General features: G+C 34.8%; 1 protein-coding gene across 2 annotated transcripts in view; it reads left to right on the top strand.

Annotated features, from left to right (window-relative positions):
* Positions 1 to 1,750: 1,750 nt before the first annotated feature.
* Positions 1,751 to 7,218, top strand: part of LOC110452784 (ornithine decarboxylase-like) — a 23,696-nt gene continuing 18,228 nt past the window's right edge. For both annotated transcript variants that reach the window (XR_002463225.1, XM_021501460.1), the window contains exon 1: positions 1,751 to 1,783. The gene's annotated coding sequence lies outside the window, so the exon portion shown is untranslated. The remainder of the gene's footprint in view (positions 1,784 to 7,218) is intronic.

Raw genomic sequence — 7,218 nt, 5'->3', positions numbered from 1 at the left:
AATTTGAACTTGAACTTGAACTACTTATACTCTAAAAAATAGGGAACTAATCTTCCATTGTCAGGACAGTGGTCAAGGCTCACCGGACTGACTCTACGTTATCTTCTTATTGTTCCAATGTCACGGTGTGGTGATCATGATTATCCTGTCATTTTGGAGAGGATTATACCATCTGTTGGAATTAGGTATATAGGTAAAGTGTTATTTCAAAGGTAGGGTCTATTTCATGATAGATATACATGTATTCTCACCGGTGGTTTCAAGTACACATGTAAACCAGGATTATACCAATTAAAAAATATAAATTTCAAACATTTCAAAGGCAATGAAAATGAAGCACCCTCATTAGCATCACTTCAGCAGGTGATTAATAACCAATGTTAACATAAAAGCCTGGCGTGTACATCCTTTTCATTAGGTGTTGCCCCTGTACATATGTATGCATACTATTTCGCAATAAAAGACAAACAGTTAAATCATAATTCATATTTATGACAATTTTCTTTTTTTTTTAAATTGCCACAATGCGCGCATTAGCAGCTGAATCTACAGAAAGCACCTAAATTTTGACAAGTGGTCATTTCAAGGGCCTGACACAAACATCAACATTTTAACCAAAACACTACATTTTTACCACTTTTCTTACTGAACTTTGTAACACTCGCCCAGCTTGGTCTTCATAAATATAAATACTCTACGTAATAAAATATAACCTGGAATAATAGCGCAAACTCAGAAAACTGTTCTACGCCTCACTCGATTTGTTTGTCAATGGAAATAATGTCCGACAAATTCTTGCTTTTTACGATCGGTAGTGCTTGAAAAAGTTAAGTATTACATCTACAATGCAGAAAAAATAAAATCGACTCGCTTCGCTCGGCGGTAGAAGTTTACTTGTCACAATCACAGCAAAAAAAATCTATATCTTTTTGGTGCCAGAAAGTAGTATACATGAAGAACCGACACGACAATTATAATTTATTAGTTTAAGATAAGTTCAAAAATCTGACTTATTCTCAGTTTAAAATGTAGGCAACACCCAAATTTAATTTCTGGGTCCCCCTCTGACACTGACTGAGAAACGCCACCGTACCCCGTCTTTACTGTCACACAAAGCACAGGTTTAATGATGTCTTTTATTCAATTTCCATATAAAATAGTTTGTAGTTGAATAAATAACTTCATTGTGCTTTTTTTTTTTCATGTGTGTAATACGATAACGAAAATAACACAAGTACAATCAATATGCCTAATCTAATTTTAAGTTATATGAAACGAAGTATTACTTTTAACTGAATAGTATGAGGGAATATCCCTGTATAAATTGTGGAAGATGGTCACCTGTCAACATGTTAATACGCTCTGACGGGTACATAAAGTGAAACCGTTTACCTCCTCAGGACTGGTGATTTGTTGTAGATACATAATGCTCAACTTTCCATAAAACTGGATTTTTGAAAGGTTCATTGGCTTTTCTAACAAATGTCACCAGAATATAATTGAGACGTTTTATAAAAAATAATGTGGTATTTCAGTACGCTTTTAACGACCTGTACAATTTTACTTATATGTAAATTAGTTTTTTTGAGCGAGATTTGCCGATTTATATTGACACTTACGAACACCCGAATTGCTTGGATGGTTTTTATGATCGTTGTTAAGGCAGTCATATCACATGATGTGTCATACAATATCTTACCCTTAAGCATTTTATGTACTGCTTGTCACGAGATAGGACTAATGTAAATGAGTAAAACACCCACCTGGATAACAGCGAGCGCAGGTACGTACATTTTTTCTCAATGTTTCTTTTAAAAGAAGTCGAAGTAATTTAAATTGTATTTAATATGCAGATTAGCTTAAACATATTCATTTCAAAGTAAGGCACATGTTAAGAATGACAAGCGGTATGGCAAGGATAAAAAATGCAGTGTACTTTTTACTTCCTGTAAAACACATTGCTAAAGACGAAGTGACGCAAAAACCTGAAATTGTAATTCACTGGTGATTAGAAAAGGAGTAAAATACTCAGAATAGGGCAGAATAAAACGTAAAGGGGTAAAATAAAACGTCTAGGAGTAAAATAACCTGGAAAGGAGTAAAATTTTACCCCATACGTTTTATTTTATCCCTATCCGGGTTATTTTACCCCCTTGGCGAGATAAAGTACTCCTTTCAGAGTTATTTTACCCCATGGCGAGTTAAAGTACACCTAGATTATTATTTTACCCCCCTGACGAATTAAAGTATTCCTAGATTATTATTTTACCCCCCTGATAAGTTAAAGTACTCATATCTAGGTTATTTTACCCCTCTAACGAATTACAGTACTCCTGGATTATTATTTTACCCCTAGACGTTTTATTTTACTCATTAGACTTTTAAAGTACTCGTGGCTTTTTATTTTACTCGTGGCTTTTTATTTTACCCCCTTTATTTACCTGTGCTCCACGGCAACAGGATCTGCGCTGGCGGTTAGCTAGGCCTTTGACCTAACCGGGTAGTAGCCTGTCGACCACTTCGAGCTGCCGCGGGCGGTGTCAAGCATCACCAGGTAGCTCTGTCCATGTGTGAACACTTGTCAGTTGACAGCTCGCCTCATAAATAACAACGTGTCTGTGCTTTGTTCACCTATGTTTATTTGGTGTAATCAGAATAAAACTATGGAACTGTGCCGTGTTTGTAATTTACTTCAACTTGAAACTGGTGTTTTGGAATACGTGTTTGATACATACTCGATTTATGTCAAATTAAACTTTGAAAATGTGCCGTGTTTGTTACATACTCGAACAGCGCCGTTGAAATACATGTTTAAAACTATGGAATTGAGCCGTGTTTGTAATTTACTTCGACCTGGTGTTTTGAAATACGTGTCTGTAACATAATCGAACTGTGCCGTTAAAATACATGTGTATACACTCCATTAATATGTCAAATAAAACTATGGAATTGTGCCGTGTTTGTAATATACTTCGGCCGTGTCTGTTGAAATATGTTTGCTTATTACTCGATTTGTAATAAAAATATATTTAAATACATTTATCGTGTTTGTACTTTATTCGGCCTGATGATCTAAAATACGTGTTTATTAAACACTCGATTAATATGTCAAATTAAAACTATAAAACTGTGCCGTGTTTGTAATTTACTTCGACCTGGTGTTTTGAGATACGTGTTTGTTACATACTCGAACTGTGCCGTTGAAATAATACACTCAACAAATATGTCAAATAAAACTATGGAATTGTGCCGTGTTTGTAATTGATATCGGCCTGGTGTTTTGAAATACATGTTTGATGTTTTATACACTTACTTTGTCAAAATAGAACTATGGATTTGTGCCGTGTTTGTTATTTATATCGACCTGGTGTTTTGAAATAAATGTTATATACATTCTCGATTAATATGTCAAATTAAACTATAGAAACTGCGGTGTTTGTAATTTACTCCGACTTGGTGTTTTGAAATTCGTGTTTTAAACACTTGATTAATGTGTCAAAATAATACTGTGCCGCGTTTGTAATTTACTTCGACCTGGTGTTTTGAAATACGTGTTTATAACACACTCGAACTGTGCCGTTGAAATAATACACTCCATTAATATGTCAAATTAAAACTATAAAACTGTGCCGTGTTTATAATTTACTTCGACCTGGTGTTTTGAGATACGTGTTTGTTACATACTCGAACTGTGCCGTGTTTGTAAATTACTTCGACCTGGTGTTTTAAGATACGTGTTTGTTACATACTCGAACTGTGCCGTGTTTGTAATTAGCTTCCATCTGGGTTTTTTAAACATTCTCGAACTGTGCCGTGTTTGTTAATTACTTCGACCTGGTGTTTTGAAATACGTTTTTGTAACATAATCGAACTGTGACGTTAAAATAATGTTTTATACACTCCATTAACATGTCAAATAAAACTATGGAACTGTGCTGTGTTTGTAATTTACTTCGGCCGTGTCTGTTGAAATATGTTTGCTTATTAATCGATTTATAATAAAAATATATTTAAATATATGTATCGTGTTTGTACTTTGTTCGGCCTGATGATCTGAAATACGTGTATATTAAACACTCGATTAATATGTCAAATATAAACTATAAAACTGTGCCGTGTTTGTAATCTACTTCGACTTGGTGTTTTGAGATACGTGTTTGTTGCATTCTCGAACTGTGCCGTGTTTGTAATTTACTTCGACCTGGCGGTTTTTAAAATGTACGTGTTTATAACATACTCGAACTGTGCCGTGTTTGTAATTTACTTCGGCCGTGTCTGTTGAAATATGTTTGCTTATAACTCGATTTGTAATAAATATATTTATATATAAATTTGTCGTGTTTGTACTATATTCGGCCTGATGATCTGAAATACATGTTTATTAAACACTTGTGTAATATGTCAAATTAAAACTATAAAACTGTGCCGTGTTTATAATTTATTTCGACCTGGTGTTTTGAGATACTTGTTTGTTACATACTCGAACTGTGCCGTGTTTGTAAATTACTTCGACCTGGTGTTTTGAAATACGTGTTTGTAACATTGTCAAACTGTGCCGTTAAAATCCATGTTTTATGCACTTCATTAATATGTCAAATAAAACTATGGAATTGTGCCGTGTTTGTAGTTTACTTCGGCCGTGTCTGTTGAATATGTTTGCTTATTTCTCGATTTGTAATAAAAAATATATTTAAATAAATTTGTTGTGTTTGTACTTTATTCGGCCTGATGATCTGTAAAACGTGTTTATTAAACACTCGATTAATATGTCAAATTAAAACTATAAAACTGTGCCGTGTTTGTAATTTACTTCGATCTGGGGTTTTTTAAACACACTCGAACTGTGCCGTGTTTGTTAATTACTTCGACCTGGTTTTTTAAAATGTACGTGTTTGTAACATACTCGAACTGTGCCGTGTTTGTTAATTGTAAATGTATATATAATAAGGTTGAAGACAGGACGAAGACCGAATCGATATATACGTTAAAAATTACATCGGAGGGCGGTTCTATTATGGCAGGGACGTACGACGTTTATATAAGATATGCATTTAGCTTAACGGTTACACTAGAGACATATAGTATATACTTCTCTGGCTACACAGAATCAGAGACGTATATATTACAGAGACGTATATTTTACAATCTCTGTAATATATACGTCTCTGATAGAAAGAAAACTCACTATAAATTACGTGATTTAAAACAAAATAATATGACGTTAGCGCTAGTTTAAAGATTCATATATTTGCAATGTACTGTAGTGTTCTAAAATCTGCTGATAAATTGCATCAGAGACGTACATATGTAATATATAAGTCTCCGATTGCATTTGTTCCTCCTATATGTTTACATGTATATTTAATACCCATGAAGCAATGTCATATCATCACTACCATTACTACAAAAATAACTTTACTGTAGAATTCAGATTTTTTTTAAAAAAAAAACTAATATCGTATATTATACCACGGACTTAGATCTACTCTAATTCGTTTTGAATTCGTAAATGTTTTCTTCCAACACTGGAAACAAAAAGAAACGCACCGGTACACCATACTACCTGTGTTAGTTGGAGGATCGGTTGTAAATGCCCTTTGGCCACGACATTCACAGGTAACACCTCTGAGGTAATTAGTTCACCTGTTAACTCACAGGTAGGTATCGTAAATGCCCTGTTTGACTCTATAGTATTTGAAATATGTCTTCTTTTCTGCTTATATTGATCGTTTATCCCCAAATATTAGCCAAAATACCGAAATGTCCCTTTCAGGGTACAGTCACGCCGGTTTAGGGCCTACGTTACCCTGATGGTATTTCGCGTTTTATTTATAGAACCTCGGAATTAGATTAGAAACCGTGATAGAACCACGCACCAAAATATCAACTAAATTGTATGTACCCTGGCAATTATATACCTGTTGCTGCTAAACAAAATTAAAAAGAAAGTCATGAAAAATATCCCGCTTGCGTCCCAATATAAGCACACACAAATGACCGTGCCTCGTTATTGCCTCGCATCACTTCACGCGATTTCCTGCAGTAAATCAAATCCAATTAAAACAACCCTTTCCCGACCCTAGCTTACCTTATTGTTCTCCACAGAGCAACCCTCGGAATAAGACAATATCGCTATAATTGGATAATAGGCAATTTTGATATTAGACGGGAGTCATTGTGTTTCCAGGTGACCTTGTGAAAACTCAGGTGAGTTCAAATACATGACCTTGCATCGGAAATGCATTCAGCCGTGACATCGTAAACGTAGTACACAAGCGGTGTCCGGGGGCTAAATTTACCTGTAACAGTTGCTCTAGAAACAGTTATCGCCAACGGTTTTTTCTATTGTCGACAGTAATTTAAACAAAAGCCCCACATCGACATTTTCGCCAAGAGCAGTTTCAAATCGCCAATCACGTTTTACATTCGCCAGTGTCGATCGCCAGCGCGAGCCCTGGACTATATGATACCACGGACTTAGATCGAATATAAATCTGTAATGATGCACATACATTTTTACCTTATTAGATTTACTTAAATACATTCAAAAACATATTTTCTTCCATAACTGGAAACAAAAAGAAACGCGACGGTACACCATTCTACCTGTGTTACTTGGAGGATCGGTTATAAATGCCCTTTGGTCACGACATTCACAGGTAACACCTCTGAGGTAATTAGTTCACCTGTTAACTCACAGGTAGGTATCGTAAATGCCCTTTGGCTATAGTATAAAGTGGTAAGAACTACAGGTAATTAACATACCTTTTATTTCACAGGTAAGATATTTAGGTGTGTCAACTGTATATTACTATACCTTAGCTAAAAGTTATAGTGTACATTGAATGTAGTTAATGCAGGCACGGAATACGATTTCTGTTATTCAGTTTTGGAGGTATAACTAAGGATTGATGTCTTCTTTTTTGTCTATTGATGACTTAACCCATACAACATATATTGGTTGCTGTCATAACTTACACTGTTTTGCAAATAATATATAAATATGTAAAGGGGGCGTGTCAGAGTGGTTACACATAACAAACATGTATTTCAAAACACCAGGTCGATATAAATAACAAACACGGCACAATCACATAGTTTTATTTTGACATAGTAAGTGTTTAAAACATCAAACATGTATTTCAAAACACCAGGCCGATATCAATTACAAACACGGCACAATTCCATAGTTTTATTTGACATATTATTGGAGTGTAT

This window comes from Mizuhopecten yessoensis, unplaced genomic scaffold (genome assembly GCF_002113885.1).
Source record: "Mizuhopecten yessoensis strain PY_sf001 unplaced genomic scaffold, ASM211388v2 scaffold6863, whole genome shotgun sequence".
NCBI classification, from domain to species: Eukaryota; Metazoa; Mollusca; class Bivalvia; order Pectinida; family Pectinidae; genus Mizuhopecten; species Mizuhopecten yessoensis.
This window is presented reverse-complemented; position numbering and strand designations above follow the sequence as displayed.